Below are 27221 nucleotides of genomic sequence, written 5' to 3'. Positions count from 1 at the left end.
TTACTTTAGTGCCTCATGGCAATGTAAGAACATGAGCAGACAGTAAGATATAGAAGCTCCCCCCCCCCACACACACACACACAAGAAAGGTTTTCTTCATCTAAACATTAAAAGAAAAAATCTCCAACTGTTCTGTGAGCTTATCAAAGGCACTATACTAACTAAATCTTAAAAGTGATTTTCTTGTGCTATAGCCAATATAATGGAAGGAAAAAGCTACTAAACCTCTGTGCTCAACCATCTTATATTGTCTTTGCTATGAAACCTGTGCCCAAGACCATCCAGCCTCAAGATCACAGCAATTAATGACACTTGCTTATTCCTGTGATTTCCTGCTGATCATTGTGGCACTCTCAAAAATAAATAATATAATTCAGCAGGACTTTAATTGAACTGGCTGTGATACAGAACTGGAAATTGTTCTCAAGGGAAAGAGGATATACGGCTGTAAGTGAAAGCAAGCAGAAGAGGCCTGAAGCTCTTGCACCATCTCTGTGTAGCCTTAATAACAACAACAACAACAACAACAACAACAACTACAACAACTACTGTATACTATTTCAATTGATCCTTTATAGACAAACCCACAGTACTACCACCTTTTCACTCAGTAAGCTTTGTCTCTCCTCTTCATCTACTTTCCTTCATTCATCATCCCACATGCGTCTCACTTGGCTTTCACCATTTAGATTCACAGCAGCATTTGCAGATGTGCCCTTCACCTATCAGATTGTGTTCGTTATAGGAAGTAACCTTCCAGCATTCTCCTAAGTGCAACTGCAGAAATGCAGGAATTCATTACAAAACAAAAGCAAAGGCCCAAGTGTGAAAAGAAGCTAATGTCCTTTCTTCCTGTCTTGTCTCTTTTTCGTTTTCTCTTTCTCTCCATTTTCTAACTAGCTATTGGATTGTACAAGTATTTGTGATAAAGTAGCTGCAATGAAGAGAAACACAGACTCTCTTAATAATGTTTCATGTAGTCTGTCCTGACCTTTTTGAAAGAGGTTTATGCTACACAGGTCATGAAAACAGATCCTATTCAAATTAGGACCTCAAAAATAAAACTCACTACATTAAAAATTCACTTTACAACTATCACTAAGCCAGATGGTTTAGTCTTGATATCTTGGCACCTTTCTGCTCATTTATATTCCTCTCTCCCCCACTCAAAAACCATTGTAATTGCCAGTATCTTTTTTTCTTGTCAAGTTCATTTGTAACATCCTCACACAAGAGAGGACAGAGCTGAATATTAGAGCACAAGCCTGCATGTCTGCATTGAAATCAGAGGCACACAGCAATGATTTGCCTATGCAGGTTTCACAGAGTATATCTGAAGCATTTCAGCAGGAAAATGCTAATTACCATGATATATAAATAACACAAAACAATAGGATTTCCTTAAAAAAAAAAAAAAAGTTATCATACGTAGCACAAAGAACAACTGTACCGGGTGGCCTAGGGTGCCCTGTGGGACTGATCTGGAGTGAGAACCAGGTGGAAAGGTTTATGTGCTGCTGGCCTGTTGTTGACATAAACGTAGATTTGAATTTTCCTCTGTTCAGGGAAGATGTACAAGATTCATGATTACTCATTACTCATTCTCCTCTTCTAGTGAAACTGGGCATGTGAAATTTCTGCCTCAGCTGTCCATGCCCTGCTAACCCTTCCTTTCCTACACTAGACTTGGTAGAACTTTTTTTTTTTTGAATATGTATCACTTAAATACAGGAAAACAGGCAGCTGAGCTTCATGTATTTTATCTACAGATAAGAGATGAGCAAGTGTAAGAAAGCAAGTCAACAGACAAACTTGCACAGATCTATTTAAAATAATGCAGAAGCTTTTATGGACATTATTTCTGACAGAAGAGCCTTCTTCTCCTTCAGTTTAAATGAAGCTGCAATCAAGTGAGACTTAGGTAGATGAGAATATGAGCTGAATACATAGTCTCTTTTACTGGTTTGCCTAAATATGTTGATATCTTCTTAAATTAAACCTGTTTAACTGCGAATGTAGATTCATCCAAAAAAAGATGTAAAAGCCAAGTAAACTGAAATGTCGAAATGTTCTACTATCCAGATTAAAATTAGTTATATCATTTGCACCTGTCAATTTAAGGAAACAAATTAAACTGATATAATTTGAGCTTAATTCAGAATGAGTTTCCACACATGGTTTTACAGTGAATTAATTAAAGGTCTGTCTACATGGGAAACTTGACCAGAATAGTTTTCTCATGAGAATATGTCCCTTTGTAGCTACTCTTATTTCAGAAATGACTGCTTAGTGTTTTTTGTTTTGTTTTGTTTTGTTTTTCTTGTTCAGTTTAATGCAGTCTTAAATAAGGAGATGTATGTTTGAAGATACTTAGAAGTAGCTTACTTTAGAAGAAAAGATTCTGAAGTAGACAAAACCTTTACTGTATTTAAAATCACGTTGTCGCTTAACTCAGGGTGTAAGCCAAGGCCTGGCTTTTTTTTTTTTAGCTTCCATATCTTTGGAAATTCAGACTGAACACGGAAAAAATATTTCAATTGTGATTCAAAAATCCTTTGACAGAGAGGAAAGCATAATTTATCATGCTGTGCTGGCTGATTTACTGTACATGTAAGCTCTACTTGTCACTTTGAATAACACTGATGGATTTAATTCCAAACCACATGAATGAGCCAGTATTTTTCTCTTTCCAGTTCAGTTGTGCAATACTGTCGTTTGACAAGTGTGCTGAATTTGTAAGGCAAACTGCAGGGCATCACAAGATCTAAGAAAACCTAGCCAAAAACTGAGAGCCATTCCTTTGGGAAGAAAATTCTCGTAGTAAATTCCACATTTATTTTTGGAAGCTTTTTGGATGAAAGTAGTCACAATTTTTTGTAGTTGAATGTGAGGATTTTGAACAGCTGAGATCAACTGCAAACCAACTGTGATAGAATGTCAAATTAAAAATGATAGTCAGAAATGATAGGGCAATACCAAGAACCACCTCTTCAAATGATAAATTTCTGTTATCAGGGTAAGATGTGGAATGTATATTTATAAAATCATGTAGTTTTACTAGATGAGCATAATTTAAGAGTGAGTCAGAATAAAATATCACCATGCACTGTCTTTTTTTCTGGAAGCAGGTAGAAGGAGATGAGTACAGAAAAGTATAGGAATGAGATAAACATACGGGTTTCCAAGAGTATGTCTTGGGAATATGTTAGTATGTCTCCAACATCCACCAGTTTTCTGCTTAGGGACTTCCAGAATGAGAAATTATGTCTTAGTATTAAATAACCCTCAATGAATTTTTATTCCATGGTTTTGTTCAGGTGAACTTATGTCAATTCTGTCACTCAACCTACAAGGAGTGTCACATCTTTAGTAAACTTTACAAGATGAAACACTGTGTTTGTTTTGAACCCACCACCTGTTAGTTTACCTGATACCCCCCAGTTCTTGTGTTAGAAGAGAGAAATCCCAGACCAATGTCCTAATTCTCCATGACTATGGCATGTAGGCATCCAAAACAGGCATATTGGTTTGGGTTTACTCAATTTACAGTAAAATTCAAAATAATATAATAGTTAACAATTTATCTTCCTAATTTCATGAGAAAGACAAAAACAAACAAAAAACTACATAACTTAGTTGTATAAATATCACATTCGTTTAAATTCTATGTCAAAAAAAATCCCTAGTGAGTTATTTCTTTTTTCTTCTGTGCCTAAAGTACAAGCACTTTTGCTCATTTGACTTTGTAAATGCCTGTTTAGCAGGGATTATCATCTTTTCTAGGTCAGGAAAGCAGCAAGCCCTCTCTCCCCTCCTGGTCCCCAACAACACAATACACGAAGATGAACTGTTGCATTAAAAAGAAAACAAGTCCCAGTCCAGAGACAACAGAAAGCGTAGAAGGATTTTACTCTAGTAAGGAAGTATTCTAGGACACAGGTATCTACGCTGGGCAATTAAGCTTTGGGCTCCACTCTGCCTGATGAAAAGTAATAAATCCGCTTATAGCTGCTGTCTGGTCTGTCTTGCCAAGTTCCTTTTGTGCCTTTAACTGACAGCCAGACTGTGAACCTTTCCATGGGACATGTTGTCTGAGATGGTGGGGACAAGACCAAGTAGTATCTATCTTTATAGTATTTGAGGAGGGAGCAGAGCAAATTTAGAAAGATCTGCATAGGTAGCTGTGTTCTAAAACTGTTCACTGCTCTAGACATGTAGTTTCAGTCACTGGGGTTGGCTTTTTATTTGTTTGTTTTTAGGTTAGTTTCCAGCCAGATCAACGAGCTCTTCTGCCCCATTCTGCAGCCAAACGATCAGTATGACTGACACAAAAGTAGGAGGAAAACAGAGACTATGAAGTAGGGGCAGAGGGAAGGCACCTGATGAACACCATCCTGCCTGGGGCACTGTCATTTTATTGCATGTTTAAATCTCATCCTAAAATGCTTTACATATCAAAATAACATCTGTATGAATCCCTCTGCTGTCAGGTATACATTTTAAAAATCATCTAGCCTTGAGTTAAAACAGTTTAAAAGCTATAAAAGCCACTATGCTTCAGGAAATATTAATTCAGTTGTTATTTGCATTCTGAGAGGGAAAAAAAAAATCTTGCCTTTTTTCCAGCCCAGACTTTGCTGACTTCAGCTTCCAAACATGAAATCTCATTACACCTATTTCTAGTAGACTAAAAGACAGCTTCAGCTTGATCTCCTTTGATTTGTAATTGTATCAATAATCAGGTTAGCAGCTCTCAGATAAATGATTAGCAAATTCCTTAAACTCCCCAGTCTTTCATTACAAGACAGCTTTCCAGAACTAGTAGCATCTTTTTGGCGCTTTTCTGAAACACCTACATTTTTGTCACCTTTTCTGCAGTACAGACACAGGTTCTAGACAATGCTTTGCAATATCTTCTTGCTGTACTTCACACAGGGTGGAAATCAACTTCATGTTAATATTTGATGTTCAGTCTTTATGCATGCACCAAAGCTGTTTGCCCTGTTAACTACAGCATCACACAGGGAGCTCATGTTAAGCTGCTTTCGTACCTCAACAGTTTTTGAGTGCATTGGCATTTCAAGTACTGCCCACCAGTTTCCATTCATGACCTACTTGCTTCTTTCCAAAAGATGTGTCATTTCATGCATTTCAAATGAAAACAACTGCTAAGGAATTACCAAAATTGTCTATAGAAATTAGGCATCCTCTTTATTTACTATACCACCTATTCCTTTCATCTGTAATTTTTACTAGCAATGTCTATACTCTCTCAGGACTACAGATAAGGATGTCACATAGCATTTGGTCAAGAACAGATTGCACTGGGACTAGTTCCACAGTACGATGATTCATTATTACAATTTTTGAGATCTGTCACTTAACAAATATTTAATTAGAGAAAGCTTTTAATTAGAGCTGGATGGCAAATGATTTCTCCATATTGCAAAATCTTCAGGATTTCACATTTTTTTTTCCCCTTTCCTGAAATAGATCAAGATGCTGACATCTCAAATTCTGGAAAAAAAAAAAAAAAAGCAAGAAAGAAAAAGCTGAAAACTGGGAAAATGGATGAATAAAGAGTGGTGTTTTTTTCAACACTTGAAGAATTTTTATACTTACTTACATGGAATTTTATTGTAAAAATATTTTCCCTACATTTCTGAACAAAAGCAACAACCACCAAAATGCCTGAAAAACAGAATTTTCCACTTTCTTTCCAAAGGAGAAACGTATGAAAAAGTAGAGAGAACATCAAAGCTTAAAAATAATTAATCAAAAGCAACTCACCCCCACACAAAGGCTGTAGTTTTGGCAAGCTTTCATTTGCCAAACTTAGCTAGTTTTAATACATTTAAGAGATCTTCACTGATTTTTGTATGGTGATAATTTTGTTATCTGAATGTCATACAGGTCTATATCAAATGTCTGAGACATCAGGTAAATAGAAGTTCATTGAACTGATCTGGTACCTTATGTGTCATTTATAACCTGTAGTCCAGGAATTCATTAGAATTCAGCCTACTATGCCAAGGCCTCCAAGATCACCTGAAATGCACCAACTCATGCCATTTGGTGTGCAAACAGCAAGCAAGCTTTTACCTAACTTGGTAAAACAAACAAACAAACAAGCAAACAATTGTATTTGCTGTTCAGATATAAACTAACCTGCTTGGACTACATTGAATTCATATCGAAATACTGATGTCACATGGACAGCTTCTTGGATAGAATCTAAACAAATGCTTTTATCATGAAGATAGGAGAGAGACAGAAATACTGCTTCTGCACCTGTTCAGGCATTACTATAGTTTGCTTATATCAATATGTATATAATACTAAATAAAGAGTGGAAGGGTATGAATGTGATTCTTGGACCTTCCATCATCTATCTAAACTGCTTAATTTTCTGTCCACTCTTAACTGGTTTTTGATTGCTCCAGTAAGTGCTCTGACATATCCAGGCAGAGTGCTGTTAATAATTCCCTCCAGAGCGTCTTTTCCAAAGGCACTGGTGGATATTGTCTCCCCCACTATGGCTATTCTGCTGCACGCAGTCCACCATTGATGTTCTAGCTAGCTTTGAGAATTAAACAGTTTTAGCTGTCCTTTGCCACAGCCTGAAGCGCACGATGTGCCTCATTCTATATAGAAATGGAACTACTTGAGGTTGCAAAGCAAACCTTCTGACACTGCAGACATTTCAAACAGAAATAAAAAATAAAAAATAAAAAACCTCACAAGTAATTGTGATTATTTCTCAGGCTCACAAGGCCCCTGCTGGGGCCCACAGGGAGCCCAGGGCCAAGCACTTGGCAGAGTGGAAGCAGACAGTCAGTCATGGAGGGAGCTGGCCCTATATAAGGGGTGTGAGGCAGGGGTCAGGCAAATCTCTATGTCCCTCGTGTCTTAACAGGGTAGCTTACATCCAGCAAGTCTCGTACTTCTGCGGACTGTGCCAGGATTTCAGTAGTAAAAAGTATTTTTTTTTAAAAATGTGAAAGAACAAGGAGTGAGACTCAAGTTTAAAATACCTAACTATAGCCCTGAAAACATGGAAAAATGCAGTCAGAAATAAAAGCCAAAGGATGCTCTTCTTCTCCCCTTCTTTCCCTGTTGTTAGGAGACTGAGGAGACTCTTCTAAAGCAAGAGGAATTCCTGTCCTGATTCATTCCTATAAAGTTTCTCACCTTGAGAGGCATAAGACATTTGCTCTTAGAAGGCTGCTGTAGATATCACTTCTCCCATCTCTTCAAGTTTTAAGTATTTACTTTTCAAAGGGATTTTCTTTAACACCCCCAGAATTTATGTGTGGAGTTTGGGATTCCTAGTGGTAAGCATTTAGCTCTTCCCATATGAGGTGCAGAGCTGCATTTGCCTTGAATGTTTGATTTACAGAGCTAAGGCCCTAACTTTCAGCCATTTCCATCCTGAACAGCACTCTTAAATCTTGTTTTGAATTACAGCCTGGTTATTGTACCAACACTTATCTTTGACAACCATACCTGTAATACTTTTTTTTTTAAAGCCCAATATCTAGTTTGTTTGACAAGACCCATTTTCTTAAAAACAAACAAACAAAAGAAAACAAATGAAAAAAGGAACAACAAAACCACAACAGTTTGATTTACATTGATTATGGTACTACTGTCTAAATCTTTATGTATCCCATATTAATTCTCTCATGATTTTGCCAAAGATTAGTGCTGGGAATATAATCCTAATATTAGTCATTTCTTAAACTAGTTTAACATTTCTGTGTAAACAAGGACTAGAACAAATTATATCAGTGTAAGCCACTTGTAGTTAGATTTAAAAATTAATTCCAAAAACATTCACTGCTTTGCATAAATCAAAACATTTCTCATTCTTTCCTTGAATTTCTCTCAGAAATGAAAGCCAGTCTCCATGCATGAGAAAACTAATTCTTGCATGCAAATGCTCCCAAGGAGAAAGTTGATTATTTCAAATAGATCCACAACCCAGGAGAGAATGGCTCTGTCCCAAACATGAGGAACAGAGTACTCTGGGGACACCATGGACACATTTCAAATGTAATTTAACCCCTAGCTTTTAGATAATGTGGGCAACTTACAGAAAACCTTCAAAGACTTGTTTTGAAACTGTCAAAATTCAGTGGCAAATTTTGCTGCTCTAAAGTAACTGGCATTTTACCAGAAAGTACTTAGTTTGGTAAAACTGGTAGAAACCCTTCCCCTAAAATCCTATCTGGTTACTGTGTTATCTCAGGACACCAGTGTGAGTACCTTGTAGTCATGAGTGTATTTACCCTCACAATGTGCCTATGAGGTAGGAAGATGTTGATACACCCATTCTACAGGTAATTAAAAAAAGTGAGAGACTTATTTAATATCCCTTAATAGACTTTCTAGCTAGTAATCTATAGTATGTCTACTGTATATACTATATATTTTATGCCTTTATGCCTTCATGCATGTTTATGGCTCTAACTTGACCCCAAATATTCTATATTCTATTCAAATATCAGGACAGGCAGGAGAATTCATCTTAATGTTGGAACCTCACTGGGTCTCCCGGCTACAACCATGCAGGTGAAACAGTAATGTGTTGAGCTACATGTGAGTCAAAGATTCTGTCTATTTCAGTTTTCTGTGAATGATTCATTCACCATCTCAAAGGGTGACAACAAGAGAAGTCCTCTTTCTCCTAGCAAAAATTCTGTGCCAGAAATAAATTTTCATAGTTTTTGACTGGGATGACATGGTAATTTTCAGCATTCTTGATCTTGTCCAGACAAACTGGGACTTCTGGTTACCCTACAATAATTAAAGAGTTAAACCTCAGAAAGTACTTTTAGAAACTAAATATTATCAAGCTGGCTGAGAAAGCTCAAACAAGGACAAAAGCCTTGCTGCAGAATATGAAGATTTTCATAAACTAATTTACAGCATTAAAAAGTGCTTGGGGTCTCTTAGTAGACAAGAAGCTTTTCCATATATAACAATCAACGTCTGTGCAGAGTATTTCCATAAGAATAACTCAAATGAGAAACATTCCAATAGACACCAAAGAAAAAAATAATAATTAAAAAGGGCAGAGAGACAAAGAAATGGGATATCTCTGATCCAACAAATAGCACCAGGCTGGCAGAGAAACACCTTGTCACTTCCCTCCATGTCTGATGCACATGACTTCTTTGCATGTGTTGAATGCCAGAAGGGCCATGGTTATGTACCAGTGCTTCATGTAAGCAATGTCTCAGCCATAAGTGGGGCAGAATACAAATGAGATGCTGTCTGGTGTACTTTGTCTAGCCCCAGATACCTGCTGCTGTGGAATGCTATGCTGCTGTCACTTCACTGAATATCTCACTGCTGAAGGATTAATAGAAAATGTGGCAGAGAGCAAGGAGTTCCCATCAACAGAAATATTGAAGAAAAGGAATCTGACCTGAAAATCTACCTGAAGGACTAGTCAGAAAAGCCTTACAGACAGTTACCAGACAGTGTTGTCCTCTTGGATATGTTTTTATTGTTTCCTTTGCCATTTGTATTAGTTACTCTTGCAGACCCTTTCTTCCACTTTACATGATCCTCTATTGAAATCATAACACTGAATTTGTGACACCACAATTATTTCCATGGCAACTACTTACTGTCAAACAGAGAAGCACTGTGAGGACGGCAGAGCAGGAGTGATACAATCAGCAATTTTAGTCTATCCAGAGAATTCCAAGCTGTTGGAGAGTGCACATAGTGACAGGAAGGCCAACACAGAAAAACCCTACACAAATCAGACCTACTTGTAATGAAAGTAGGAATAATGATCTCCAGTCATCCTCAGCTAATGAACACCTCATTTACTGCATCCTTGGAATAATAATAAAAGAACCACCTTGAAGCAGCAATAGTAAGTCTTAACAAGGCAAGTCCATCAAAATGCAAGTATGGGGAAATCGCCCTTCTGTACTTATGTCATGTACCAATCAAGAACAACTTAGTTGGAGACAGATTTAAGCCAAGTCAATTGACTTTCTGTCCATTCCAGATCGAATTCCAAACATTTAGCAAGAAAGTACCACGCCAGGATTTGACAAAATACATCTGAATGTCATCCACATAATAGTGGAAGTTCACATTGTGTGTGTGTGTGTGTTTTTCTCTCTTTTATATCATATCTATTTATCTGTGTTCTCCTTTACAAGAATTTGAAAAAGGAATATGAAATAAAAATTAAATGAGAATGAATTTGAGTGAAAATCTAAGAAATTATATACACAGCTTCAGGAAGGTTTTGTAGCCACTTAAATATAGAAGGCACATACTTGAGATAAATATGATTCACTTGGTAAATATAAAATCAAGTATAAAAAAATATCAAATTCACAGTGATGCTACCTTATTTCTTCTCTATATTACATGCAAGTGTCAGCTCCACCTTTAGGATCCTGTATCCTGTATCCACCTCTAGGTGTGGTGATGGTCTTAACTACTAAAAGCTAAGTATGTGATTCACAGATTGTCTGTTATTTCCCCTTCAAATGTTATGAAAGCCTCACAATGGTCTTTGCTGTTGTTGTTGAACTTGAGGGTTGTGTATTTTTTGTGTTTTTATTTTTTTGTTTGTATGCTTTTTCTTTTCTTTTTTTCCTTTTTTTTTTCCTTTTTTTTTCTTTTTTTTTTTTTTCTTCCCCCTGGAATCTGCCAGACAACAGCATACTAAATATACCTTGAGAATTATACTTAGTATGTTAACAGCAGTTGCTTTTATTTGAAATCTAACTGTGCTTATGTGGCTTCTGTATGGCCTTTTTACTGTGTGACAATCAAAGAAAAAAAAGATACAGAAACTACCTTGGTAATCAAGATCCTCAGCAGGGGTAAGCAGGTGTCATAGCTGAAGTAATACTGGTTTACACTGGAGGAGTATCAAGCCTTTTGACCTTTACATTTTTATTAGCAGATCACTGACATCCCAGTGTAATCTAGAGTTTCTTCTTCCATCTCTTTGTCTTCCAGGAAATGTCTGAAATAAGAATTGTGCTCTCTGGAGACAGCGAAAAGAGTTTTTATCATTGAAAGCCCTGTCAGGTAACTGATTATCTGAATGTGTATGCTTACGCTGACTTGCCTCCATCACTCACGGCAAACATGAGGACAAACGCTGAACACAATTCGCTGCACTTTCCTATTTGCAGCTGAAAGTAACTTTGAATTTAGTTGGTATTTCCAGAGTAACTGTAGTTCAATGTATATAGCTAATCCTTGTAAACACGAGGTGATACTTTGAATGTTTGGAATCCTATTGATTAATTCCAGATAGGATTTTATGAAGTTTCAGACTTTTAATTTCCCTGCCTTTTATATCAGATAAAAGAATACATAATTCTCTTTCCAGGCAGGATTGTGTAACCTCTTTGCTGTGATTTTAGGCTTAAATTCATTTTTGTGTGTGTGTGTGTGTTTGTTTGTTTTTGTTTGTTTTCCTTTTTTTTTTCTCCACTGATAAATGTACAGAATATGTGTGCTAGGTTAATAAATAAATAAATAAATAACATTACAACTCTAATTCTTGTTTTCTTTGAATAATATTTCCTCAGTAAAATGACGTGCAAAGTACCATTTGTTATTTTAAAAGCATGGCTTTTCATAAGGCTCCTGTCATAAATAGGACATTTAGTATTGGATTCATTGTTAAACCAGAAGGCATGCAGAGCTGGCAGCATTTTGCAACAAGGCACACAGCCTATTTTATCAATGAGTTCACAAACAATCAATAAAATCTTGGGAAGAAAAGCACTTCTTCTTGCCCAAATGGCAACAGAGATTCATCACAGGCGCTTTATCTGTGGATATGACTACGCTTCTTTCATCTCAAACAGCTACTAAAACAAAAACTCTTTCAAAGAGTCACATTGGCAGGTGATGACAGTGAAAGTTGAAAGGGCTGTTTGGAAGGGTTTATTTTGACTGCACTACATTGAGAGAAAGGAGTTGTGCTTTAAACAGCTCATTCTGAGAAATGTCTTTGTGTGTCCAATTATCAGCAGCACAAGGTTCCACAGAAAATATAGTGACAGATTCTTAGTAGCTGCAACGAGAACCATTTTCAGCAAGGTTTTCATCTCAGATGCATTCTTTGTATACCCAGTTTCTTATGGGTCTTCTTTTCAAAAGGACCATAGTTTATTTCTGCATCCATTATCCTAGTTATTATTTGAAGCAGTTTCAGATCCAGTGGTATTCAGCAGAAAGCATCAGGATCTGACATATCTTCCTCCCACTTAGATATACAAACTCATATGTATTTCATACCTGCTCCTATTCACAAAAAGGAAAGAAACAAAACGACCGAGGAAAGGCAACGTGGCTTTGTCTTCAAACACCCAAAACCATCCAACTCTGTGAGGTATTTTGATAGGGTGACACAACTGCCAAGACCACACTCACATATCAGTCACTAAGAAACCTGCAGCCACCTCCACAAGCTTGAGGGGATAGCAGAAGAGATGACACAGTTAAGAAGTAATCACAGAACCAAGTCCTCATTACTGTGGCCCAGAAAATCAAGCCGCAGATGAAGCCAGGCAAGGTGCAGCAAAAAGGAGCAGTAGAAATGTTGACTGTGATTTCTCATACTTATGAGGTTGTTTTAAGGTCAAATTCACCAGAGTCCGGCCATTTACCATATGAGAGGAAAAGACATAGTTGAATTTAGCATGACGACACCCAGTCTTATATGATCTCTTTGTTTCAGAATAGACTAAGGACCTGAGTGGTGATGAGGGTCTGGCTCAAAACAAACACAGCAGCAAGCCATATAGAAATGTTGAAAGTAGTGTAATACAAATACCCTTGTTGGAAGGCACAAATGCATTCTTTGGATAACAATGGAATAAGTTTATTGAAATGAATTAGTGAATTGTTCAAAGGTAGAACTGCTCGGAAAATGGCCATGGGATTCCCCTATGATTTTTTGAATATATAGATGTATTCAAAAATTCTGATTAAAACAAATAATTCTTTTGGCTAGAAGTTTTCAACCATTTCAAATCACAAATGGTAGTTTCAGTTGATGTTTCTAACAAAGAGGTTTCCTTCACACTGGTTCTGGACTGGATTTTTTCAGTGTTTTCTTGTTGAATCAGAAAGAATGGAATGAATTTTTAAGATTTAGCAAAATACAAATTTTCATTTCTTTAAAAATCTGTTTATTTTATTTGCCTTTTTTACCACAGGCTGATGGGTTTGATTGGAATTACAGTTCTCTCTAAAAATTATCACAGGATTTTAATTTTTTTTCTTCTCTTGACAACAGATTCTGACTACCATTTACAGCACTGGGATTCCTGGTGCCTTTTTACTAGCTCTCACCACTGACATGCTATTATTACTTATGCAAATCATCTAGCTTGCTTCTACTTTATTATCTTCTTAGTAATATAGCGATAATTTTCCTAGGTCAGAAAAGATCTCTGAAGAATATTTATAAGGTACTTAGAACACAGAGAGAATGAGTTCTCCAACACTAAGCATAAAATTTAAGCAATTATATTTAGTTTAGGGGATTATTTTTGAGATACTCCTTACTACAACAGATAAGAATCAGACCTTTCCAGTGATAAACACTATAGTATTTACTGTTTAATTCACTCGCAAACCTCCCAATTACAGTTAGTGTTTTCTGTTCCTAATGTCTGAGTCTGGAGCAGTGCATAATCATTCATATATATTTGGGCTTTTAAGTCCACACCAACTTGGTACCTATTTAGTCTTTGTGAACCACATAAAGCAAGCTTGGTTGAATTTTATTTTGATTCTAACACAGGTTTAGGAAGGCCCCAAAGGAGATTTTGTATAAAACTGACAAGTCTTTAACTATGCTCAAGATGTATTTTTCCTTCCATTTTTGTACCTGTTGGTACAGTATAATTGCAATCCTTCCTCCCGAGAGGATAAATCAGAAGATCATGACAGTACAATTGGAAGCAGTCAGGCATCTTCCACAGATTGATATGTTTTGCTTCATTCACTCCAGTCCCCCTGCTGCTTTCCTACTTTTATCTCCAGATTTTCTTAGTGTGATTGCTTCAGACCATACATTGTGAGTGAGTGAGTGATGTCAATGGCATACTGCATGCACAGAAAGCTTGTGGGGAAAAAATAAATAAATAAATAAAAGTGAAATACAATTCAGCAACATTCTTTAGGTTTTCTCCATACTCTATTTGGTAAAAAGCAAAATAGTTATATTAGCCAGTATTTGAAGTTTGAAGTGCCAGCAATAAAAGGTATGTATATTTGAAGACTTCAAAAACTTCACGAATTTCATGAACAATATAAAGTTCTTAGCAAGAGTATTGTTAAAATGAATTTGTGGAACTGCATTTCCTTATTCAGCAAATTAATTCCCATGGTACATTAAGTGCCAAAATGTTGTGTGGCAGTCATCAAGTTACAATACAAGATAAAACTGCTGGTACACAGTTACCTTTGGAAGGTGACCCAATACTCTTTGTTGGTCTAGATCAGTTACAAAATAATATTCATCAGCTTAAATAATCATCAAAATGTTTGTGTAGGAGATGTACTTTTAAATTGGATAGACAGTAATTGGTTTTGGGAGATGCGTGTTTTTTCCTATAATTTCTACATTTTTTTTTTTAATTTCTTGATTCCTTTTTTTTTATTTATCATAATTTGTATAAAGCTCACAATTAGTAATAGGCAGCTCAGTTTGTCTAACTAAAAGAAGGCAGTACAAACATGACAATTATCAAAGGTCAAAGGTATGTAGTATTTCAAGCAATTCAATAGGGTAGTATTTTTTATCATGGAAAAAAACCGATAGATAAAATTCTGAAGATCTCTGGAACCATAATGTATGGAGAGTATGAGCAGGAAATGATTTTTAAATTTCCTCTCCAAGACATGCACTAAGGCGCTTCAAATGATGGTTGTGTATAGTTTCAAAATGAAAAATGAAAAGTTTCCAGGTCACATGGAATTAAGATATAGAATTTCATGTTTGGGGAAGTTTACATGTTAGAGTTACAAAGAAAAAGAAGGAGAAAATCAGTAGCCGTTACATACAAAATGTACTTTCAACTCAGGAAGCCTTCAAGCTGCAAGCACTCAGCATTCTTGGGAAGTGTGTCACAACCTGCTTGTAGGTTCTCATACTTTCCCCTGTGCATCTGTTATTGGTAACTCGAAGGACAAATCCTGAGGTAGATGAAACTTTGACCTTACTCAGCAGACCAGTCTTATCATCTTTTATATGCCTACATACGCTACTACTAAACCCATCATCATGATTCATTACACAGTTAGAAGTTATAATGACATTGTTAGGCATGTGTTGGAGGCTTTGTGAACTTTGGCCCATTGTATTTATCCTGTCTGTAATTACAAGGCCAAACTGTCCACTTTCAGAAAGGGAACAGAGGTATCAGAAGTTATTTCCTGATTTTGAAGACCAGTACAGTTCCATTTCAATTTAGATATGTGTTAAGTTGCCCTGGTACATATACTTCTTAGTACGCCTGCAGTGGAGGATGGTTAAGCATCACTGAGTACAACATAGTTAGGGAAAATAGCAGGTGTATTTATTATCTTTTTAGTGAACATAATTACACAGCTGATTCACAGCAGATTGTAGCAGAAGTGGCTCTTTCAGAGGCACTGAAGATGGAAACAGCAGGAAAGAGTTTTTTAAGAGAGAGTCAAGAAAGATAACCTTTTCTGAAAAGTCACTGCAAACAAATGCAGAGAAAGAGGAACAAGACATGTGACAAGTTCAGATCATATGTCAAGTTATAAGAAGTTCAGTTGTTTTTCTATGACATTTCATGGACATATGACTATATCTTTATGAACAGACTGTAAGGTATGCTAGAGAAAACAGCATTATTTGGAATTATCAGGCATCTATCAAAAACAAAATCAAGATAATTTGATTTCAATGGGATGAGAAGCCAACACTAGGGCCATTAATGTCTGCCTAATTGACTTGCGTTGCTAAGTTTATTAACAGTAAAATACACCTTGTATATTCATTTGAATAATTATGTACATATATAAACAAAGTTGTCTTTAAAAATAAAAATAAATAAACAAATAAATAAATAAATAAATAAATAAAAGAAAAAATAAAAAAGGAGGGGAAAAACATATTTTATAAATTAAGCATAAAATATTCATTAATTCTTACAAACCGACATGAGAAAGATAAAACCTTAAGTACTGATGATCAGTTAGTTATGAACACCTTTGTCTAAAATCATTCATTTCTGGGCACCTGCGTCAGAAAAGGGTAATGTGGTCTGCTTTATTTTAATGTGTCCACCAATCTGTGTTGTGAATAATTTGAAAAACTTTGGTTCCCAAACTGTGCTAAATTACTTGCTAAATTTACTCACTAATATAATGAAATCGAATAAAAATCAACCACCCATGTTAATTCTAAACAGCATATCAGAGCCAGGCCAGAGCAGCGTAAATGTTGATTTGTGCTCAAGATAATGAAATTTGAAAGTCTAGAAATGATAGGGTTGTTTATAGCAAGTTCATCTCTGTAAAATAATTGCATCCAAGTTCCCATAAACATAAAAGAGAGACATTCTGTTGCAGCTGTTTGAAAGGATGGTTTGATTAAGGAATATAGATAACATTTACAGCTTCAGAAGAACTTCAAAAGACTATCAAGGAAATCAGGGAATTTTAAAGAGAGGATACAATTTCCAAACTTAAAAGCATTATTTTTCCTCAGACATCTAATTTAGATTATATACCAGAAGCCTATAATAAACCTCCCACAAAGAAATAATAGCACACTGCACATATTATGGTTGTTCAACACCCCATTTAAATACAATTACTGGCCCTTTGCCAGAAGCCAGGAAGCATTTCTTTCCATAGCAACAGTAAAAGAAAGGTCAGGATAATATTTTTGCCCTTAAGGAGGATTCAGGATTACATGGTGGATTACATGCTTTGGAAATATGGTACTTCGAAGGTAAAATTCACCTGTATCATCCTTCTGCTCCCGTTGCGATAAACACTGGATTTACAAAGCCTGCACCTAGCTCCTTATCCACCACCCCTTCCCAGTACTTAGTTGGAATAGAGTAACTCCAACCGTTATTTTAACAAGGATGTAAATGAGAAACGGTAAATGTTCCTTGCTAATTCATTGAGAGCATAGCCCAGGATGTATTTAATTAAAAGCAATGAACTAAGCTAATCTACCTAGTTCATTTTATTGGATTTGGTCTAGTAAGCAGCCTTCAGATAGTAGAATATTTAAAGGACAATGTATTCTTGTTTTTTACCTTTTCTTTTTTTATGTTCTAAAAATGTACTTAGTACCCTTTGCCTCTGTTAGTATGAAAGCTAATAGACTCTTTCCTAGCATTGTTTTCCATTCTTCTGCTAGAAGCTAGCTGGTCATTGTGTATGACTGGTAAACTAATAGCATCTGTTTTTGAGGATTAAGCTTGCAAAAGCATATGCAGATGAGTCACTTTGATCATGTGAATGATTTCATTCAACTTCTGTTGAACACTTTGAATCATAGTCTCCCTCAGAATCATAATCCAGGGAGAACAATATTATTAGTTCAATAAAACTGCTAAAATAGATCAAGAAACAGGCCTAATTGGAAGCTTTCAAAAGTCAACATCTTTTTGGTAACTCAGTGTTTATGAGGAATGACCCAAATATTTACTTTTATTAAAAGTCCCTTAAAAAAGGCAAAAATTTGGAAAAAAAATACAGATATATATATATATATATACATAACAGATTTCTCTGGATTTTAAGTAAACACCTGGTGAGCTGTTTTTTTGTGAAGTCATTATGTTACTCAGTTTTCTTGTGTGTATATATGCAATCATGAGCGTAAAAATCTACATAACTAATTTGTGGAGAAAACGTTTGCACACAAATACTGGAGTTTATTACTTAAAAGGTTATCCTGAATGTTCACACTCATTCAGGAACATCAGTTGGACTGCACTGGACTGGATTGGATTGGCAAACTCATCAGGTCCAGGGATTACAAACATCACAGCTGTAAACCCCAGCAGCTGGAGAAGCCCAAGATTTTGGTTCATGGCCTGGAGACATCCTAGATCAGGCCAGCAGAGCCAGGGAATACAGCCTCAGACTCTGGCAATTGGCTCTACTTTCCACATTTCATTCACTCAGCCAGGATCAGTTTCAAACACAGAACAACTGTAAGCAAAGAAATGGATTGAAATGTGCTGTAAATGCAAAATGTAGCCCAATTATAATACAACCTCCTTGTTGTCAAGAAAAAGAAGAGTATTCAGAACAAAACAAATGGCAGAGTCATTTTCCTCACCTACTTTACACTGGTTTTCTGTTTGTTTGTTTTTCTTCTCTATACAAATACCTTAAAAATATATATTTTTTCTTTTTTTGATTTATCCAATTTATTTAATAACTAATAAGAGTTATCTTGAAGAACAAGCTCAGCTGTGGAAGGAAACACATGAGATGACTCACAAAGGCATTCCCAGTGTTTTTTGTTTGTTTGTTTGTTTGTTTGTTTGTTTTGTTTTGTTTTCCTGTATGTCATAAGGGTCTACCAACATTAACATCATTTGTAGTGTTAGTGAAACAGATTTAAGGTACAGCATTTTTCATGAAAGAGAACTTTCACAGTAAAGCTGTACTACACCTAATGCATCAACCTTTTAACCTCCTTCAGAAAGTCATTTCATCCTGTCATTCTTCTGAGAATGAATCATAATCTTTTTCTGAGGGACAAGAGTGGACAGGGATGAGTACACTCTCTTTCTATTTCAGGAAATTGCTTGGGGGCTCTAAAAAGGACCTGCATGCAGCAGCCAAAACACTGGTTATCATTAGAGCCTTGGCACGTGGAATGAGTCAAAGGATGTTGACACTGACAGCATCTTAGTCTGCTGGAGCAAGGCACGATGTGGCTATTGATGGCAGAGAGACACTTTAGATCTGAATCCTACTTTGCTCCACAAAGTACAGTTGATTTAATTATTTCTTTGTTTTGGTTTGGTTTTTAGTTTTTATTTATAGAATTTGGTGGGGAAGTATCTTGTATATTTTAATTACCTTTTCAAAATTTACTGTGTCTTCCTGTGGTAACTTCATAATTTCCAAAGGAATAGAAATTCAAAATGTGGTCTAGATCAAAATTTACTCTTTATTTTGGCCTTAAGCCTTTCTTAAGTATTTCCTTTTGATGTGTTTGCTGATTATTTACTGAAGCTAGACTAAGAAAGGCTCAGTTTAGGAAGTCTGACAGAGAATTTGGAAATCCTTTCCAAATTTCTTTTGAAATAAGTACCTCATCAAAAATAACTTCCCTAACTAATAGTTCTGTTTTTAATGACATTTTCCAATTCAGAAAAAAAAAAAAAAAGTTTTACTATAAAAGTTTCCGATTATACAACACTAAAGATCTAAACTCTTACTTATATATATATACATATATATTTTTAGCAATTGTAGTCAGATAAATAACTTATCATAAGTATATCTCAAGATGGCCACTGTCCACATAAATCTTTGAACAAAGGAATCTCAAAGGCAGAACATAAGATTGTCAGGTGATGGAAGTAACATTTTAGTTTCTAATCCTGAACATCTGATGAATGGTAATCACCAAATTTACTCTATCTAACAGTGATCTCACATGTGTATCCCAATGTTTGAGTCTTGAACATGCAAATTTTAAATGCAGTCAAGGGAAATCACTCAAAATATTTTCAAAACCTGTTTATGGATTTGCTCCTGCTCACCTTGAAGACAATAGTGGCTTTGTACTCATCTCTGTCAGTTCATCTCTTCTATTAACAATTGTTATCATGACAGTTCTTTCCAGGTGGTTCAGATGTCATGCATCATTCCATATTACTAATATTCCAGTCCTACCAACTACTTTAGAGGTGAAAGAATGAAGAGGGAGCTCAGCTGATGTCTCAAATGAATATATTTTCATGCACATGTATTTGAGGGTTTCAGAAGACACTTTATTTTTAGAGTAGATACATGTCACTTGCCTAAAATCAAGACCCTTAATGAGTTTCTAACAGAAGAATCACCTGTCACTTGGAAAATATGGGTCATAAGATGAAATGAATGAAACCTCTAGATGTATGGTAGTACTATGAAGAAAAAATTGTATGTTGATGCAAGAACATGATGTGTCTGGAAAAAAGGCTATGCTTCTAAAACATATACAAACACACTCACACACACACACACACACAAGTCTCCATGTCTCCAAAAATTTTGCAATAGATTTTAACAGAAACTTCTAAAAATAGATTTGCTTCATTTTCATTTTTTCTTTTACGGACAGACAGTTTTCTGACTCTATTTTGTGATATTTTCTCCTGCCTCTGTCTGTCAGCCTCCCACAGAACGTATTTTATATGACCCTCTATCTTTTCTCTTATATGCCTTGCCATTAGTTCAAAAGTTTCCAGGGATAGGGTGAATGTTAATATAGCATGTAAAAATGGCAGCTTGATAGAATAAGAAGTTATTTAACTTTAAATAGAGATCCTAAATCAATTCCATAAATATAAAGAATAGTAATCAGAGAGATTAGATTCAATTTTAAATTCCAAAATCTCCAACTCAAATTTTAAATCAATTCAGTCTAACAGTTTATGAAAACCTGGATGTGCTTTTAACTTCAGTGGCAATAAATAGTATTGAGTATCTCCCCATCTCCTGGTCAAGTATGGATCCATAACATTGAAATCATCTGAGAAACCTCCTTTTGCTTCCAATGGCATCAGAATAACGCTGTGTATAAGATTCAAAATGAATAATACTTGACAGCTTTTGTGATTATCCTCTTTTGATTGTAAAAAGGAAAACTTTTGAGTAGATGAATTCAGAACCCAGTAAAACATAGTCAAAAACAAATCAAATCTGGCCTTAAAAATTTAATGTTTATGCGACATCTTAAGCAACTCAGCAAGCTCTAATAGCAGCAAGCTCAAATCAATGAGTGTTGTGCTGCAAGTTGCTGTACTAACTAAAACCACACTGCTGGATCGAGAGCAAATAGTGCAGCCTCAGGCTTTTTTGTTCCTACACCTGCAGAGGAAGCACAGTCTTGAGGAAGCCACTTCCACTAAACCTGAAAGGTTTGGATATCACTAACTCATATAAAAGGCAGTTTTAGCAGACTAGTTCCTATCACACAGCATATGCATGAATGCACTGCAGCAACCTATTCTGACAAGGATGATAATGTCCCTTGTACTCTCGCTCACCTAGAAAACCTGTGCTAAAGAGAAACATTTCTCCCATATTTATTGATCTAATTTTTCATATCAATTTTTCCAAAACCAGAGGTTTTATATGGATTACCTTTTAAATGAACTTGTCACAGCCTTTGACAAAGAAGGCTGTGGAATGTCTAACCTTGCATAGAGTTTGGTTTTTAATGATTTTCTAATTTTGATTCTCATAGCTGTTCTTAGTAAGTAGATCAAGCCCTTATGTTACCCTACAAAGAAAAGAGAATAGAAAAAAAAAAAAAAAAAAGAACAAATAGATTTCTCTGTCAAACAACAGATTTAATTATTATAAATATTGTTATTCTTAATTAACAAAGCTCAACATTTAATTTCAACACACATAAACAGCAATAACAGCCTTGTTTAGCAAATGTAAAGCAAAAGACTTAGGGCCTTATTCTGCAATTAGTTACACGCCATGTGCTCTGACTGATTCTGATACAATTTTAATGAGAATGGTTGTAACACAAGCTTCTTAGTTAAGGTACACAAAATTAGCATTTTGTCATCCGGAGAACAGAGTGCATTCTCTAGTATCAGCTGCAGAGAGTATCCATCCAACACCATGTGTGGCTTGGTTTACTAAAAGCAGTGATTTTTTTCTATGAGGAAGGTCCAGCAAAATGTTTGCTCTTGTGTAAAATCAAGTCTACAGTCACCTTAGTGAAAGTCTTGTCATCCATCTCTTCTGACTTGTCCAGCCTGGTGGACTCTGTAAGGTGCCAGGGATGAGAACAATCTCTTGGCCTCATTAGTTACCCCTTTTCCAGTATTACTGAGGCTCAGCCACACAGCCCTGATCAGAGGTTTTTGACAATAAACCCTGCATAAATAATCTAGTCCCATCTTCTAACCCTTCCATATACTCCTTCTGTCAGCCACTGATACATAAGGACAACCTTAGAAACAGAGATGAAGGCTAAGTCTTCATCACTAGTTAGTGCAGAATGATAGGAGAGGGTCTACAGGTCCTGATATGTAAGTGTCCATACTCCATGCAGCTAATTTGCTGCAGGTCTCGTCCTCTGAATTCAACGTTCATTAATAGTTGCTAGGTGCCTTCTGGAGCACATCACCTGAAAGCAATCCCATTCACACACTCATTTAAGATGAAAGCATGCCAAGCAAGAATGATCAGCAGATTCACTTCAGAAGTGTTTTTCTAACCTGGACTAATACATTAACGAAGACACATTCAAAAAGAATATGCACAAATACCCTGCAGAGTCCATTCTTCATGATACAAAGAAACTAGTGGGGGTGACTTGGTATAGTCTGCAAAGTAAGGCATCCTCTAAGCATTTAGAATCTTGTTTGTAGCATGATGGATGGAAACTGGATTAAGTTTCCAGATCTGCTACTGATTTCCTTCCTCCATTGTCACCAACAGTCAGTTAACAAGTCAAGGGGAATGCTAATGTAATTAAAGCTCTGGAAGTACTTGCCTCGTTGAACTGAGACCATAGATCGTCTGCTCCTTACATTTGACTTGGTATTAAATTCATGCTAATGTGTTGCTCAGAATGAGAATTACAAAATAAAAGAAAAAAAAGAGAGAGAGAGAGAGAGAGAGAGAGAGAGAGAGAAGAAAGGTAAAATAGCTTTTCATTTCTTAGTTTCCCATCTGTGAAATCAGACAATATTTACTTTTTCTCTCAGTTTTTTAACATCTGTGGTGCCACAGGCATATGTTATTCTGTATAGTCCCTAGCAAAATTAAGCACCATTATTGGTAAGTCTTCTGCACCAGTCCAAGTGGAAACAATAAAAGATGAAGGAAAACATAGATCAGCTAAATTTATCCAAGCTGTAGTTTCACTGATTTCAACTTATTTACCAGTGTTAAGATTACATTTCTGTTTCATTAGGAAAGGTCCATGAACTCTTAGCCAACAATCTGCTTTTTTCATTTTCAGATGTTTGAGGAAGCTGACCAACCAAGAATTTCTGGTGTTTCTTTGTAATAATTTTATTAGAGTAGAACAGTAAATTTATCTAATATTTTCCCAGAAGTTCGATTAATTAAAACACTATGTTGCAAACTGAGTTTCTGATTCGAAGCTTTTACCAAAGATAAAGAAAATTTCAGTAACACAACTTATTTCTCTAACCAGTAAAGGAGAGAGTGAAAGACATATAAGATATGGGAATAAAGAAAGCCAAAACTCTATGCCTTAAGGGTTACAGAAGTAAGTATATGTGCTGTTATTATAAAAGTTACACCAGTAATTTATTTTTAACAACTTGTGCTTTCTTTCCTCAAATAGTTAGGTTGATAATCTAATACAGACAGTAAATCATGGGATTTTTTTCAGTTCTTTTAACATCCACATTTCTATATTTTTTATTTTTTTTAGCTAAACCAATGAAATTTTCAAACTCCAGCAGTCCTCTACCTTTATTTAATTTCAGTAAATCAGCAAAATTCTCTAAGTTCATGCTAAAAATAATTTGACAAATTAACAGTGAAATAACCTGGTTAGTAGTTTTCTAATGTTTCTTTTGACCAAACTTTTTTTTTTTTCATAATCTTTTGCACAAGAACAGAAGAGATAAATGTAACAAGCATTGGCTAAATCTTCCAGTAAAGTTCAACTTACAAGAACATTAGTATTAAAGACCAATAAGTTTGATGTTTGTTGAAAGCAATTTTACCAGATGGAAAGCGTGGGAGCCACATCATCAGACCTCAGCAGAGAAGGTGTAAAAACTCTCGGGACACTGAGGAATGTAAGCCTCTGAATTCTGCCAGGGTTTCCTGCATGGGCATTTAAATATTAGACAGTTACCCAGTGAGGAATCCCAGTCAAAGCCAGGTTCCTTTCTGTCATGTTGCTAAAGTCTGAGCCAATACAACTTTCTGTGCCAACTCATCTCTCATCTCATGTGTTACTGGGTTAGATATTTGTGTGGTCTCTGTAGAAAGCTGAAAGCACACATACAATCCATAGCACCATAAAATACGCATAACTATTAACTTGTATAACAGGAAATTAATGTTTATGAGTGGTCTTAATTGAGTTTGGGAAGACTGATAATTAGGAACAGGAGTACCTGTGGTAGCTAACCCTTAAAAGCGTCCTGAATGACATTTCCATAGTTTACTCCTCCCATGGCTGAGTAGTCGTGAAAAAGAGAAAAACAGTTGTGGACATTTGTACCCAAAGCCTAACTCCAAGGAAATACAATGGAGTTTTTGCAACAGAAGCTTCTTTGGAGACATAGAGCCACCTGGCAGATATAGCTTAACCCAGGTTTTTTGTAGCCACAAACAGCACAAGCAAGATGAGGGGCACTGAACCAGCTAAGAGAGCAAGATGCTGTTAAAGAACCTAGAATTTTGTTCTTTATTTATCATAGTTCCAAGATTTCATTATCAGTCTTGTTACTAAATGCTCAGTCTTACATATTAGTCGATATAGCCTTGTTTTGGTGTCAAGCCTAGAGCTGGGGGTGCTTGGTCTTCCCAGCAACAGAGAATGAAAGCCAGTTTGCAGGTTCATATCCCCTCCTGTGCTTAGAGATATGGATAGGAAACCCAGGAACAGAGAACTCTTGCTGCAAAGCTGCAAAGAGTCACAATGACTGCAGGAACTCAGGCATCTTCTGAGTTGATGCAAATCCTGAAACATCACAACCATGCACCATAACACAGGTATAGTTTAGAATACAGATTTTTCCTGTACACAGGTGAAGATGCTCAGGTCTTGTCACAGTGACCTTTCCCTTTCTTCAGTTCTACCTTCGTGACCCTTCAGTACTTGGAGTCCTCTTCAAATTCCATCAAAAACAGTAAGATAAATCCCTTTTGGTTTTATCAGGAACTCATCAGGCCCTAGCAAAACAATCATCTTACCGCTCCCTTTGGTATCTCACACTCTTATTTGCATAGTTCCTCCCAGTCATTTTCCTTAATCCAAAAATCATTCTCTAATCCAGGTTAATGCACATTTCACCCTTCCACAAAGTCCATAGCACTTAGCTAGTCCTAATAATGCTGAAAACAAAGCTGTGTTATTAGATAGACAAGACACGTTTTGTGTTATCTGCTTCCATGAGAGTGAAATGGTGTTGAAGTGTGTGCGGTGGCAGTGACAGAGATTACAGAAGGAGAGTCACATCCAGAGCTCTGAACTGGTCAGGGTACAAAATAACTCCCATAGGAGCTGAGGTGACACAAGCCGCTCAGCACTGGCTGGAAGTCTGAATAGAAACATGGCTTTTTTTTTTTCTTTTTTTTTGGTGCTAATTCACTCATCAAAAATAAAATTGTAAATTTCTCATATTAGAAAAGCAGTCTTACCAGCCTTAGAACTAATTCATTGTAAACTGTTTGCTTCAACAGGGTCCAGCCGTCAACCAGTCCAAATAAGAATCAGGATCAAACCTAACTCTTCATCTACTGTTCTCCAGAAGCTAACTGTTTTCTGTGATTTTCTGTCAAAATTTTCATTTTTAATTTCAAAGGATAATACTAATTGGGTATTTTTGAGATGAAATAAGACTCCTTATGATAAAGCAAAGTATTTCATTATACTGAATAAGATACTTCACTGCACTTTATTTTAAGTGAAACACTAGTCCCTGAGCAAAGTCATGTATGGCTCTTAGACAAACCAAAGCATTAGATCTTATAACATGGAGGAAAAAGCATATCAGGAGAGAGTCAAAAGGGCCTTATGCACCTTTTGTCTGGTCAAGGTTGATATTCCCTTACACTTTACTCTCACTCCACCTGTGCCAGATTCAGCCTAATACCTCTCCTCCCTTCCTCCTTTTCTTCAGCCTTGCAGATGCCCAGAACTTCTTTATCCTTTCTTCATTTTATAAATCTAAGCCTTGAATTGCATCTTCCTAAATACAGGAGATTCCCATTGAGAAAGAAAAAGAAAGTCACAAACTATATGAAGTCACTAAAGAAATCTTAGGGAGAACAAGCTCTTCCAGCAAATTTTGAGCTAGTTTCCAAACACTTTGTGCCAATCAGTTTCTGCCAAACAGACCAGCCCCATGCATCCTCCTGCCAGCACAGTGTGCTTCAAGGCGCATTGAAGAAGGGAAGTTTTCCTGTGCTGCTCACAGCCTGAAACACCTGCAATCAATTACCATTGCCATTCTGCTGTGACACGTCCAAATGCTGGCACAATAATGGCACGGTTTGTGTGTAATTGTCCATCAGACCACAGTATAAATCTCTGAGCAGCAGTTCTAATGCATTGAAATTAATTTCCCTTTTTAAAATTCTACCTACACTAGGAAAGAGTATGTTTTCCTTTAATCACATAGGGTGGTTTAATATATTTCAATGTTTATTTCAGTATAAATTAGAAAAGAGAACGTGAGATATGCTTTCATTTTACAAACAAAAACTAGCTCAGGCTCTATTCTCTCACCCAGAGAATAGAGGACACATTTGCAGTAAATGTAGTAAAAAGCTAGGCTGCTCTCAGGTCTCATATATTAAAAATGGTTTGCCTCAGACTATGCTTAGAAAGGAGACTTGCAGGGGAAAATGCAATGACTAAATACCATGAACAGAAAGAAATGGTGTGAGTGACTCACAGTGTGGCATGATTCCTTCTGAGCTAGTACTCAGGACCAGAGCCTCAGAACATGATATACTTATTAGGAGGTATTACACTGCTGGAGCGACAGGTTTTGTATGATGCACTGGGTGGGATCTTCTAGTGGCTTACAGGGATTTCAGTAAAGTGCTCCCAATTTGCTGTACCTGGGTAAATGGGGTGGGGTATGGAGAGTGTTTGTAAAGAAGCAGCTGAATTTATTGGATGATGATAAACTAATCATATTCTAAAGTGGCAAAGTGGTCTTTGTGGTTTTAGCTGTGTAAGCTTGTTATATTTCATTCCAAGCAGACTATCTTGGAGTAAAAAAAAAAATAAAAAATAATCT

The 27221-nt window shown here is 36.2% G+C and overlaps 1 long non-coding RNA gene across 1 annotated transcript; it reads left to right on the top strand.

The window, feature by feature from the left end:
* Nucleotides 1–9009: 9009 nt before the first annotated feature.
* On the top strand, nucleotides 9010–26599 carry LOC106038900 (uncharacterized). The gene is made up of 4 exons (XR_001208887.3): nucleotides 9010–9892; nucleotides 11002–11073; nucleotides 18817–19008; nucleotides 25654–26599. It is a non-coding gene; the product is annotated as an uncharacterized lncRNA (long non-coding RNA).
* The last annotated feature ends 622 nt before the right edge of the window (nucleotides 26600–27221 follow it).

The sequence above is a fragment of the Anser cygnoides genome, chromosome 2 (genome assembly GCF_040182565.1).
Source record: "Anser cygnoides isolate HZ-2024a breed goose chromosome 2, Taihu_goose_T2T_genome, whole genome shotgun sequence".
In the NCBI taxonomy this organism is placed as follows: Eukaryota; Metazoa; Chordata; class Aves; order Anseriformes; family Anatidae; genus Anser; species Anser cygnoides.
The sequence above is the reverse complement of the archived record's forward strand: the minus strand, read 5'-3'. Positions and strand labels throughout refer to the sequence as shown.